At 44.5% G+C, this 14,235-nt stretch overlaps 1 pseudogene across 1 annotated transcript in view; it reads left to right on the top strand.

Annotated features, from left to right (window-relative positions):
- LOC124013395 overlaps positions 1 to 13,009 on the top strand; it is a 29,814-nt pseudogene extending 16,805 nt beyond the window's left edge. Inside the window, exon 10 of the transcript XR_006834859.1 lies at positions 6,132 to 13,009. The product of XR_006834859.1 is annotated as a neuronal acetylcholine receptor subunit alpha-7-like (transcript). The remainder of the gene's footprint in view (positions 1 to 6,131) is intronic.
- The last annotated feature ends 1,226 nt before the right edge of the window (positions 13,010 to 14,235 follow it).

Below are 14,235 nucleotides of genomic sequence, written 5' to 3'. Positions count from 1 at the left end.
CAAGGGCACAAACAGATTTTTCACTTAGGAGGCTCGGGATTCAAACCAGCGACCTTTCAGTTACTGGCCCAACGTCTAAACCGCTAGCCTACCTGCCGCCATTCATTACTAACTATGAGCATTTCCCATAGGAAAACACGGGACTCTTAGCGCCATGCGCTAACCCACCAAACCTTCCATGGCTGGTCTCCTGGTATACCACAATGAAACAGTTTTTACCCCATTATGGCTAATGCTAACAAGATAACTCTTGGTTTGCCATACCCCTTTGGTATAGCCATTTTCTCGTTGTTGCAACTGGCCAAACACGTGTGGGTCGTTATTGAATTGTAGTGGCATTTAGGCATGGAATTTTAGAATTTAATTTAAAATGTATGGGTCCATCTTGGGTCCATCTTCCACTTCTAAATCAACTAATATGGTGGCTTAATTACTTTAAATCCTTTGTGCCATTATGATAACATTGCACCACCAGGAGGAGTAGTGATGGTAATACCAATGACAAATGAGGTAATTGAGAATTTTCTAAAATCGAGGCAAAATATGCTCAAATCTAAGGTCATTAACCCTTTAAAAATGATTTACTAAAGTGATATGATTAATCATTTTGGCGGGGCGGGGCTTTACCTAGCAAAGACTGATAGATGACCTGGAGCCAGTGGGGTTGGCGACAATTATGTAGTGAGGGCCAGCCAACGAGAGCATACAGGTCGTAGTGGTGGGTAGTTTATGGGGCTTTGGTGACAAAACGGATGGCACTGTGATAGACTACATCCAGTTTGCTGAGTAAACTGTTGTAAATGACATAGCCGAAGTCAAGGATCGGTAGGATAGTCAGTTTTACGAGGGTATGTTTGGCAGCATGAGTGAAGGAGGCTTTGTTTGCAAAATAGTAAGCAGATTCTAGATTTAATTTTGCATTGGATATGCTTGATGTGAGTCTGGAAGGAGAGTTTACAGTCTACCCAGACACCTAGGTATTTGTAGTTGTCCACATATTCTAAGTCAGAACCGTCCATTTAAAACAGTTGGAGGCCATGGAAGGAGTGTTGTATGGCATTGAAGCTTGTTTGGAGGTTTGTTAACGCAGTGTCCAAAGAAGGGACAGATGTATACAGAATCTTGTCGTCTGCGTAGAGGTGGATCAGAGAAACACCAGCAGCAAGAGCGACATCATTGATATATACAGAAAAAAAGAGTCTGCCCGAGAATTTAACCCTGTGGAACCCCCATAGAGACTGCCAGGTCCGGACAACAGGCGCTCCGATTTGACACACTGAACTCTTTCTGAGAAGTAGTTGGTGAACCAGGCGAGGCAGTCATTTGAGAAACCAAGGCTATTGAGTCTGCCGATAAGAATGCGGTGATTGACAGAGTCTAAAGCTTTGGCCAGGTCGATAAAGATGGCTGCACAGTACTGTTTTTTTATCGATGGCGGTTATGATATCATTTAGGACCTTGAGCATGGCTGAGGTGCACCCATGGCCAGCTCGGAAACCAGATTGCATAGTGGAGAAGGTACGGTGGGATTCGAAATGGTCAGTGATCTGTTTGTTAACTTGGCTATCAAAGATTTTAGAATGGCAGGGCAGGATGGATATAGGTCTATAACAGTTTGGGTCTAGAGTGTCTCCCCCTTTGAAGAGGGGGATGACCGCGGCAGCTTTCCAATCTTTGGGGATCTCAGACGATACGAAAGAGAGATTGAACAGGCTAGTAATAGGGGTTGCAACAATTTTGGCAGATCATTTTTAGAAAGAGAGGGTCCAGATTGTCTAGCCCAGCTGATTTGTAGGAATCCAGATTTTGCAGCTCTTTCAGAACATCAGCTGTCTGGATTTGGGTGGAGAAGCAGGGGGGCTTGGGCAAGTTGCTGAGGGTGCTGAGCTGTTGGCCGGGTTAGGGGTAGCCAGGTGGAAAGCATGGCCAGCCATAGATGTTGAAATGATCAATTATCGTAGATTTATCGGTGGTGACAGTGTTTCCCAGCCTCAGTGCAGTGGGCAGCTGGAAGGAGGTGCTCTTATTCTCAATTGACCTTTGGAATTAGTGCTACAGAATGCAAATTTCTGTTTGAAAAAGCTAGCCTTAGCTTTCTTAACTGACTGAGTATATTGGTTCCTGACTTCTCTGAAAAGTTGCATATCGTGGATGCTATTCGATGCTAATGCAGAACGCCACAGGATGTTTTTGTGCTGATCAAGGGCAGTCAAGTCTGGGATGAAGCAAGGGCTATATATGTTCTTAGTTCTATTTTTTTGAATGGGGCATGCTTATTTAAGATGGCAAGGAAAGCACTTTTAAAGAGCAACCCGGCATCCTCCACTGACAGAATTAGGTCAATATCTTTCCAGGATACCCGGGCCAGGTCGATTAGAAAGGCCTGCTCGCTAAAGTGTTTTAAATCAAATCAAATCAAATTTTATTTGTCACATACACATGGTTAGCAGATGTTAATGCGAGTGTAGCGAAATGCTTGTGCTTCTAGTTCCGACAATGCAGTGATAACCAACAAGTAATCTAACTAACAATTCCAAAACTACTGTCTTATACACAGTGTAAGGGGATAAAGAATATGTACATAAGGATATATGAATGAGTGATGGTACAGAGCAGCATACAGTAGATGGTATCGAGTACAGTATATACATATGAGATGAGTATGTAGACAAAGTAAACAGTGGCATAGTTAAAGTGGCTAGTGATACATGTATTACATAAGGATGCAGTCGATGATGTAGAGTACAGTATATACGTATGCATATGAAATGAATAATGTAGGGTAAGTAACATTATATAAGGTAGCATTGTTTAAAGTAGCTAGTGATATATTTACATAATTTCCCATCAATTCCCATTATTAAAGTGGCTGGAGTTGGGTCAGTGTCAATGACAGTGTGTTGGCAGCAGCCACTCAATGTTAGTAGTGGCTGTTTAACAGTCTGATGGCCTTGAGATAGAAGCTGTTTTTCAGTCTCTCAGTCCCAGCTTTGATGCACCTGTACTGACCTCGCCTTCTGGATGATAGCGGGGTGAACAGGCAGTGGCTCGGGTGGTTGATGTCCTTGATGATCTTTATGGCCTTCCTGTAACATCAGGTGGTGTAGGTGTCCTGGAGGGCAGGTAGTTTGCCCCCGGTGATGCGTTGTGCAGACCTCACTACCCTCTGGAGAGCCTTACAGTTGAGGGCGGAGCAGTTGCCGTACCAGGCGGTGATACAGCCCGCCAGGATGCTCTCGATTGTGCATCTGTAGAAGTTTGTGAGTGCTTTTGGTGACAAGCCGAATTTCTTCAGCCTCCTGAGGTTGAAGAGGCGCTGCTGCGCCTTCTTCACGACGCTGTCAGTGTGAGTGGACCAATTCAGTTTGTCTGTGATGTGTATGCCGAGGAACTTAAAACTTGCTACCCTCTCCACTACTGTTCCATCGATGTGGATAGGGGGGGTGTTCCCTCTGCTGTTTCCTGAAGTCCACAATCATCTCCTTAGTTTTGTTGACGTTGAGTGTGAGGTTATTTTCCTGACACCACACTCCGAGGGCCCTCACCTCCTCCCTGTAGGCAGTCTCGTCGTTGTTGGTAATCAAGCCTACCACTGTTGTGTCGTCCGCAAACTTGATGATTGAGTTGGAGGCGTGCATGGCCACGCAGTCATGGGTGAACAGGGAGTACAGGAGTTGGCTCAGAACGCACACTTGTGGGGCCCCCGTGTTGAGGATCAGCGGGGAGGAGATGTTGTTGCCTACCCTCACCACCTGGGGGTGGCCCGTCAGGAAGTCCAGTACCCAGGGTCTCGAGCTTGATGACGAGCTTGGAGGGTACTATGGTGTTGAATGCCGAGCTGTAGTCGATGAACAGCATTCTCACATAGGTATTCCTCTTGTCCAGGTGGGTTAGGGCAGTGTGCAGTGTGGTTGAGATTGCATCGTCTGTGGACCTATTTGGGCGGTAAGCAAATTGGAGTGGGTCTAGGGTGTCAGGTGGGGTGGAGGTGATATGGTCCTTGACTAGTCTCTCAAAGCACTTCATGATGACGGAAGTGAGTGCTACGGGGCAGTAGTCGTTTAGCTCAGTTACCTTAGCTTTCTTGGGAACAGGAACAATGGTGGCCCTCTTGAAGCATGTGGGAACAGCAGACTGGTATAGGGATTGATTGAATATGGGAGCATTTGACAGTGATGAGGGGTGGTCGTTTGACCACGGACCCATCATGCATGCAGGCAATAAGTCAGTGATCGCTGAGATCCTGGTTGAAGACAGCAGAGGTGTATTTAGAGGGAAAGTTGGTCAGGATGAGAATCTAAGAGGGTGCCCATGGTTACAGACTTAGGGTTGCACCTGGTAGGTTCCTTAATCATTTGTGTGAGATTGAGGGCATCTAGCTTAGATTGTAGGACGGCTGGGTTGTTAAGCATATAACAGTTTAGGTCACCTAACAGCACGAACTCTGAAGATAGATGGGCGGCAATCAATTCACCTGTGGTATCCAGGTCACAGCTAGGGGCTGAAGGTGGGTCTATAACAAGCGGCAATGGTGAGAGATTTGTTTCTGGAAAGGTGGATTTTTAAAAGGAGAAGCTCGAATTGTTTGGGCACAGACCTGGATAGTATGACAGAACTCTGCAGGCTCCCTCTGTAATAGATTGCAACCCTGCCCCCTTTGGCAGTTCTATCTTGTCGGAAGATGTTATAGCTAGGGATAGAAATTTCAGGATTCCTAAGCCTTCCTAAGCCATGATTTAGACACAGCTAGGACATCACGGTTGGGGGATAAATGGACTGTAAATTGGATGATCACAGCTGAGTGAAATAGCACAGAATTGCAAACATTGTTAATCTCCAATCAACATTAAATAACCCTAAACCGAGGAACTGTCTCTCTCGCCGTCTCTCTAATAGGAGTACAATCTCCATAACTTCACCTACTCAGTGTATAAATTCCAGCGGCATAGCCCTCTAATTCAATTAGGTACACCCATTTAGTAACGGGTTGGACCCCCCCCTGTTTTTGCCCACAGGACTGCCGCTGACTGGATGTTTTTTGTTCGTCGCACCATTCTCGGTAAACCCTAGAAACTGTTGTGCGTGAAAAGCCTAGGAAGCCGGCTGTTTCTGAGATACTGAAACCGAAGCGCCTACCACGTGCTCAAAGTCACTTAGGTTACAAATTTTTCCCATTCTAACGTTCAATCGAACAGTAACTGAATGCCTCAATGCCTGCTTTATATAGCAAGCCACAGCCACCAGACTGTATTTAGGAGCGAACCACTGAGTGTATATAAATTAAGGAAGCAGCGGAATTGTCTGTGTTCTTAAAACTTGCATTCAGAATGCAGATCGGCATTTAATATTTTTTTCCTAGCCTCTCTCCACTTTAAATATATTATGCACATTGATAACTTGCTAGAAAACATCTTCACCAACTAATGTATAATAGTAGCAGCAGACAGTAGCAATTGGAGCAAAACATGCAAGAAGAAATTACTGGTGAAATTATCAAGCGATAAAAAGCAAGTGAACGGAGAGAATACATGCCAAAGTATTACTGTGAAGCTTTGTGATTGGTTCACCCAGGTGAGTGTCGTCCCAAAGCCGGGACTTGTTGAACGGCTCGGTTTTCACAGAGCCATGGGCAAAATTTAAGAAAATACCGCAGCAATGACTAGTTCTCGAGGCGGGTTTTAATGTACCACGTTTTTTTTACCCCATAGCCCTTTCAGATATAAAAAGAAAAGACGGTATGTAAAGACTGGTTTTGGTCTAGATATAGAAAGGGATAAAAGATGTGTAAGGAGGAGACAGATGCCGCGGTGTCTTAACTTTAATTCCATGGTTAGAATTTAAATATAGCTTTATATCCCACAAAAGGTAATTGTAAAATTCCTGCCTTAGGCAATTTTCTCATTCTTGTGCTCATGAAAGTAGCATTGAATACTAAAGGTCAAGTTGAATATACCAGCATCCGCACACACAACCCACTGTGTCAAGCTTTAACTGCCTTAACGGTTTTCCCCCCAAGTGTATTACCAAGTGCACTACCCTTTATAGTAAGTGTATTCCTCAGTAGATGCGTTTTCCTCCCTTGCTATGTATCTATATTATAACATCCTTCTCTGATTGATTCTCCCTTTCAGGTTAATGTGGTCCTACTGCAGTGGGTAGCATGGTTCCTACGTATGAAGCGCCCAGGGGAGAGTGATGACCCAGAGCGACCACCCTGCGCCCCCCACCTACGGCGCTGCTCTTCAAGCTCCCAAAGCGGTAGCATCCCTAACCCTCCAGACCCCACGCTCAACCCACTGCACCCCCAGAACCTGGCCCCTCTCCAGGCTGGCCCCCTGCACGCAGGTCAACCCCACCTTCACGCCCAGTCCAGCGCCAACAACAACGGAAATCTGCTCTACATCGGCTTCCAGAACCTGGACGACCCCCCACTGCTCCCAGACCACATCCAGAGATACAGCATCTCAGCCGGGCCTCCTCGAGTAGCAGGCAGCCCCCCTCCACCACCCCCCACCCCCAACGAGGACACTGTGGGCTGCCCTAGCACCATTTCCAGTGGCGGAGGCTTTGGAATAGGGGTTGGAGGACAGTACTCGGGAGGGGGTATAGGTGATCCCCAGCTCCAGGCTATTCTAGAGGAGGTGCGTTACATGGCGGACCGCTTCCGTGAACAGGATGAGACGGAGAGCGTGGCCGACCAGTGGAAGTTTGCGGCAGCTGTCATTGACCGGCTCTGCCTGGTGGCCTTCAGTATGTTCAACATCATCTGCACCATCGCCATCCTCATGTCCGCTCCCAACTTTGTGGAGGCCGCCTCCAAGGACTTCTTCTGAGGAAGAAGAGGATGGGGCAGAGGAGAAGAGAAAGAATGAGGGAGAAGAGATGTAGGGGAGAAAGGATGTGGAATGATTTGGGGCTTAGTCCAAGAGGGCTATTGTTAGGGACCCTCCTGTCAAGATGAGGGGGGGTTCTTTGGAGATGACTATAGAACATCTCAAGATGTTCTCTTGAAGTCTATCAATGACCTCTGATGAAATGGAACAGGATGGGGCGCGATGAGTTTATGGGCGAAGAATCCAAAAGGGCATGGTTCAACGACTGTACAGGGTGAAGTTGAACAGGAAGGGCAATAGAAAAGTGGAGCATTGGATAATTCAACCTGAGATTGGGAAGATTGCAGTACTTACAGAAAGAGAGAGAGGGAAATAGACAGATGGATAGGGCTGTTTTATTTGATGTCAAATCCCAGAAAAGAAAAAAAAGGCAAAGAAAGACTGCATCATGTACTGAAACAGGGGACCAGGAGGGAGGGGGAGAGACTGCCTTTTACAAGGAAAGACAAGGAAAGAGTGTGTGAACAGACAAGAGGTTTTCCCTGGTGACAGTGAAGGTGGGAGGGTCAAACAAACTGAACTTGGCCTTGTCTCTGAGATAGAAAGAACAAAGCGGATTAGAGGAATGGAAATAATATCTAATCTTTCATTCTGGCATTTGTTTCATGGGCATCAAATTGAAAGGCCTTAAATAACATGCAGCCGATTTCAGATCAGTTGAGGCACCAAATGAATTCCCATTTAACAGCCCCATTTCCTTCCCCAGGCCTGATCTGTCAGTGGGTTGCCAGTGTATACCAATCTCCACTTTTTGTTCTACGGTGTGTAGCGCTCCTTGTGATTGGGCAACTGCATTAGTGTGTAATCAGTGTAATTGCCAGTAATTGTGTTACGGTGGAGGGTCGATCAAATAATGACCCATCAAACAGTCACCTAATAGAATTTGGCAGGTCCTAATAGAGAAGGCTGATCTCATTGAGCTCCAAAGTGAAATCTTAATATACTGTATGCGAGGTCAGCAACTTTAAGAGGAATGTGAAGGAAAGTGATCCTCAAACCTCAAGATGAACACACAAATGACTTGGATGATTGGAATGACACTCATTTTTATATTGCACAATATGGTTGACAATTGATGGGAGTTTTATTTTTTGATATTTTCATATTTTCCAAATTCAACATATACTTACTAAAATATATTTCCTATCGTTATTTTAAAGACCTGAGACAGCTCCTGGAAGATCTCACATCTCCCGCTCACTCTACAAACTGACGCATCTCCTCCCTTCAGTGGAAACCTCAAGCTGGGAGTTGGACTGACTTTCTGGCACACACATGTATAGAAACATTTCCCATCCCGAAATAAAGTAGTATTTTTCTACCATCCTTGCCTTCCTCAACAGACACTGGTGCTGATATACGCAAGAGAAAAATGACAGAGGGGCAGAGAAAGTGCTGACACAGCGCGCGCCGGACAGGGTTTTAATTGATTACTCCTTCAGGAAGAGAGGAGGGAGGAAGGAAGGAGGGGGTAGACGGGCCATGCTCGGTAATTCAATGGATTTATAAGAGAGGACCAGGGAAATAGCCACTCGACAAAGCATAACTCAGTCATACAATAATGCAAAATATGTAGTATATTAATAGTACATTTTGGTAAATGCACATTTTCAATGTCAAATGGGTTAGCATCTATTGACTAGGATGCTCATTATGAGTCTCTGACATTGTGTAAGTTTCAGGTATATGGTTCTCTCTCCAGTCCATACAGTATGTTTTATTCTGTCAGTATAATCAACACTCTGGTTCTCTTTCACTCGCTCTATTCATCTCTTTTCCCCCTCCCATTCATCTCTATTTTTCTTTCTCTCTCCTTCTATGTGTGTGTAGTCAGTGTTTGAGTTTTTAGCATGTTACTCAGTGTCAGACGGATGGAGAGGCTATATTTATAGAGGCTGTTCTCCTACTGCAGGTCGTCTGACTGGGTAATTCTCTCTTTCTATCCTCTTTCCGAGGCACTGGGGTCGGCAAATGTGCAGCGTTGGCACTCTGATCTCCGAGATTTACTGGGTTCACTCAGATGGAAAAAGAAGAGAGTAGATGAGGGGAAAATGTGTGTGTGTGTCCGTGCTGTTTGTGTGTAGAGGAATGTGTGCTTGCGTGTATAAGCTTTGAATCAGTTGTTTTTTCTGTCTCTCAGTTGATGAGCAGTTGGAGCCAAGGCCCTCTCCGCAGCGAGAGATTTTTCTCAAGAAGGCCAATACAAGTGTACATGTCTAGAAAGATTGTTTTGAGTGTGAATGGGCGCTGCAATTTCACATTAAAAAGGCACATTACTGCAGTGCACGGGCGGAATGAAAACCTACAGCTTGAATAGAGACCTAAAACACATGCCTGTGGCAGGCACACTTAAATAAACTCCAGTCACACACAACTGTTAATACTGCACACACACACACACACCATTTACATAGCACACACACGGCTTGTAGGTCAACAACCTTATCAATTGCACCCTCTCAGCACCCCCCACCGTTTGCTCAGTTTCCCTAAGACAGTTCTGTATAATACGACCATATTCTCAATGTGCGGCTGATCAATGCCTTTTCATTACCGGCTGGACGGAAGCGCTGACGTGAGGTAGAGTGCGGCAGACCTGCTCAGGACCGTGATTAATGCTTGTACCCGCCCAGTCCCACCTGGGGACGCATCGTTAGCCTTGATTAAATATGAGTCCCAAATTATGGCTCTGGTCAAAAGTAGTGAACCATATAAGGGTGCCATTTGAAATACAACCTAAGCCTGCCAAGCCACATTCACTCACCGAGCTGAGTGTCATTCAGCTGTCCCAGACCTCTGCGGTCACAAGGTCAAGTGGCCAGCTGGTCGCGGGCGATTAGTGAGCCAACGAAGGGACTGTAGTCTGGCCGGAAGTCAAAATTGGGCAGTTTCCGAGGTGGACTGAAACATGGGTCAGTTGATTTTTATACTGCGTGTCTTTGTTGATTAAGAACATTATTCTTTAGGTAGAAATGGACTTGCAGATGGAATCTCATCTGGAACAGCTAGGTTGGTCAGGGTTCAAAGTGTACGTGGGTTGAATTCAATTGTAGCTCAGATTTACATGATCAATGGGAAATAAATAAAACAGAAATCAAGAGAATCAATGAAAATTGTTCATGAACTAATTAAATGTTGAACTCCAACTGAAAACAAAAGTACCTGCTTTATCACCGATAACCTAAAATGTACTGTCAAGTAAAAACATAATTCCCAATATAGTGTACTACTTTTGACCAGGGCCCATTGGCCTAAAAAGTAGTGCAAAATGGTTGCGTTTAGACAGGCAGCCCAATTCTGATATTTTGCCCAATTATTGGCAAAAGACCAGAATTGGCTTGCCTGTGGGAATGCAGCTTTTGTAGTGAATAGAGTGCCATTTGGGACTCAGTCGGGGACTTCATTGGTGCCCATTACCACTGGGGTGCCAGATTTGACATACAGCTGTAGCCTCTCAATTAGAGCCACACTGATGACTGTTGTAATCTCCTAAATAATGTCCGAGCCCTATATAAATCTACCTGAACAAACCAAATTCCTCTACCATAATGAGAAATTCAAATAAGCCATTTGTTAAGGCTAAAGGGGGAGCGATCAAGGATAAATTCCAGATCATTTATGTAACCTTTTACTTTGCTCAGGTAAGAGTCCATTTCACCTATGCTTGTGCTAGCAAGCTGCCTTAAGTCAGTGCCATCACAGACTGACTTACAGCACAATAAAGACCTTTGCATAGAGTGCCCATTGGACCTTTATTATTTGTCAGTGCTCTTGAAGTCTCTTTGCCTCTTCAGTCCAGGGTGCACGGTGCCGTTGTGAATGTCAGGCTCCACTCAGAGGCACATCGATCTGCAGGTTGAACATGGTGAGATTGTAGACTCCTAAATTGATAATTCAGTTTTAGGCGATATTACAGTTAACTAGTTCCTTCACATGGTGATATTGACTTGTAATTATTGTGTGTCGCTACATTTACTAGCTATCTAGCTAGCCCAAAGAGATAATTGCATTGTGGGTTTTGTAGTAGACTTGAGCTGCAACAGATTTCCACAATGATTTTCACATTGCTACCAACCTTATAAACAACAAATTTGTGTGTGTGTGTGACTACAATCAATTAGTCTCTGCCCTAGGGATGAACAGGAATAAAAGTACAGTAAACAAAACATCTGGAACACTTTTCTTCAATATATCATTTTATTTAAAATAACATTACAATTTATTACTCTACATTACATTTTCAAACCAGTTTTTCCTTTTTACATTGGTTAGTAAACCTTCATATATTCTAAGAAAAAAAAAAAAAACTTCCCATTTGAGTTTCAGTATCGGTTGTTAATTCGTGTCCGTAGTTTGAGTAAATGAAACACTGCTTTACTTCCAGAACTTGACTTAATGTATATTTAAGTTAGCTTTTGCGTCGCCAAATACCCTACACAAAATAACTGACCAACAGTGGTGCTAGCACACAACACTGATTTCCCACAACTTGAATAATTTGATGAAATAATTTATACGTTTTCAATCGAGAGAAAGTGCATTTTTATCCAAATTACAATTTTGCAATAATTTACATTTAGAAGAAACAAGTCTTGTTTTTAATGTGCCTATACTTGCAATCGAACAAAAGCCCTGCTCACCTGAAGCATAAGGTACAGAAATAAAATGTTTTAACTACAAAGGCCTACCATGTTATTCTTTTAGAACATCTAGCTCATATGGAAAAAAAGTGTGTGATGTCCTTTATCGCTGGGGTGTGTTCAGAACATTTTGGAACGGTCAGATTAAAATACAGCTTGTAGAACAAACACCCCTCTCTGACATGCAGAATAAGTGACCAGCTCAAGTTCGACATTGTTTGGCTACTGAAAGTAGCCCAGGAGTGGCGTTGTTCCGTTCAAAAGGGTGGTGTAACTGGACTACAACAGTGTCAAGCTGCTATCAGAGGAGGACACTGACCTTTTAATAATACTGCAACAAAAAAGGTACAGGACTGACTGACCTTTAAAATCCATTTGATAGGGGAGATATGATAATTCTCTTAAAAGGGACATTATAGAGAAAGCAAAGTATGTGTAGGTGACTAGCGTAATTGGTCACTCGGAGCAAATTAGGGAAAGACATCTTCGTATCACTGGCATCTTGCCGGCTCCTGCTCGCTGTTACCATGACGATGGAACACTGATGACAAGGACACCCCACTCTACATACAAGTGTGCACCTGTGTATTTGTATGCGTGTCTGTGCCTCTGTATTCCCAGGGTATAAAAGCTAAGAGAGCACCTGCTTCAGCCTAGAAATGTACACCGAAGTCTGTCAAATGCTTTAGCTCAAGGACACATACCATTATGATGACAAACATTAAAGAACATTAACATGAATATGTTATAAGTGTGAGTGAGTCAGTTACGTGGTCTGGGGCGATGTTAGACTGGGCATGCTCAGACAGCGTAGTGCTGCCAAGGCAACCACATCTAGTCTGATGGCAGACCAACCTGGAGTGGAGGAATGGAACACTGGCACACTGAAAGGAGGCGCGCACACGCTAGTTGTCGCTCTCCCCTCTCTCAAAACGACACACACGTTCTGGTAGAGCATCTGCTATCTTTATGTCATCCATCTCTAAATTGGCTATTACTCTGGCTGTCAAAACGAATAGGCAGCACCTCAATTGCACATCTTCAGCACTTCTTTCAGAATGCAGCAGTGGCATTTATAACGGACATGCTAGTGTATCGTTTTGTCATTGCCAATTCTCCTTTCGGGAGGCAAGAGTGCAGAACCATGCAATTAAGAATGGTACAGTTTTACACCTGTCAAACTTCAGTAATAGCCTTCATTTCAACATAGTTGAGGCATGGAAGGGATGTGGGCTAACCTTATACAGCCTGAAAAGGCTGCAAGGCATAGGTCGCTAGGGGAGGGAAAATGTCACCCATCCATCTCTATCTGCACAGCTGTCACCCTGCATAACCCCCTCTGGGTTGCATCCCAAATGGCACCCTACTACCTATGTAGCCCTATGGGCCCCGGCCAAGAGAAGTGCACTTCCTTGGGAATAGGGTGCCATTTGAGATGCCGCCTTGAGTCTTTATCTGCTGCCTCAAAACCTAAACCCCCATGGCCACCTAAACCCCCATGGCCACCTAAACCCCCATGGCCACCTAAACCCCCATGGCCACCTAAACCCCCATGGCCACCTAAACCCCCATGGCCACCTAAACCCCCATGGCCACCTAAACCCCCATGGCCACCTACGCCCCAATCGGGCCTACCGCCTTAGCAATACTGAGGAAAGACTGGAAACGCATGCTCACACCAGCCTAATACTATACTCATTTGGTTAGGCAAGGTGCAATGAGGGGCAACAGAGAAACATCCTGCATCATAACTGTACCTGCTCGGGCTGTTGTGGCCACGCTCCCACTTGTTAATGCACTTACTTCTACGCAGGAACACAGGCAGACACAGGTGCACACACACACACACACCACTTGTCCTCCTGACACAGTTAAACAAACTGCAGAGCAGTACTTAGTGGTGAGTTGCAGAGCCCAGGGAAGCAATCTCTACGGAAGGTCCTGAAAGACCTTTCCCTCGCTTGGTCCGCTCAACACTGACTCAGTAGTACTGAGTGGTACTTTAGTAGTACTCTACTGCTCTCTGCTGGTTGCACTAAGCACTGCACAACACACTACTTCCATCCCTTTCTCCCAGTCTGTATACGTCGATCAATACTCCGAGTGGGGGAAATATTCACTTTGTTCGTAGTTTCTCTGAATGTTTAGTTCAAGGTCAAGCCCTGACTTCATTGAGTAGATGCAAACACCACTGATCATTTTTTTTCTTTGAACTTGGAGATTCTACTGAATTACCACAACAATTTTAAGGGGATAAATGCTCACACTTTCAGTTGTGGTGAACTGCCAACAGACATTCTAAACAAGAGTGTATTAGATAGGTTAGAAAATGTGAAAAATAGAGCAAGGATGAGAAGCCAAGGAGGAAGCTCCCCTGTTAACTTTCTACACGGTTAGAACAAGAAAGTCATTTCTTGAGCTCTTATATTAATCATATATTAATTTAGTAGACTACAGCCTCCTAGGCTTTTGACAGATAACCTGCTTTAGGTTATCTGTCAAAGGTTTTCCTAAAACATAAGTGTACTGTTATGAACATAACACCTTGCATCAGTTACTTTTGTCTCCTATTCTTTTGAAAAGCATGAGCTGGCGCACACCCAAAAAAGTTGACTAATGCCGAGTAAACTGTAGACTATAAAAATAGAGTTGCACACACACACTCCCAGTAATTGATTGGATAAACAGTAATTGATTGGATA

This window comes from Oncorhynchus gorbuscha, linkage group LG24 (genome assembly GCF_021184085.1).
Source record: "Oncorhynchus gorbuscha isolate QuinsamMale2020 ecotype Even-year linkage group LG24, OgorEven_v1.0, whole genome shotgun sequence".
In the NCBI taxonomy this organism is placed as follows: Eukaryota; Metazoa; Chordata; class Actinopteri; order Salmoniformes; family Salmonidae; genus Oncorhynchus; species Oncorhynchus gorbuscha.
This window is presented reverse-complemented; position numbering and strand designations above follow the sequence as displayed.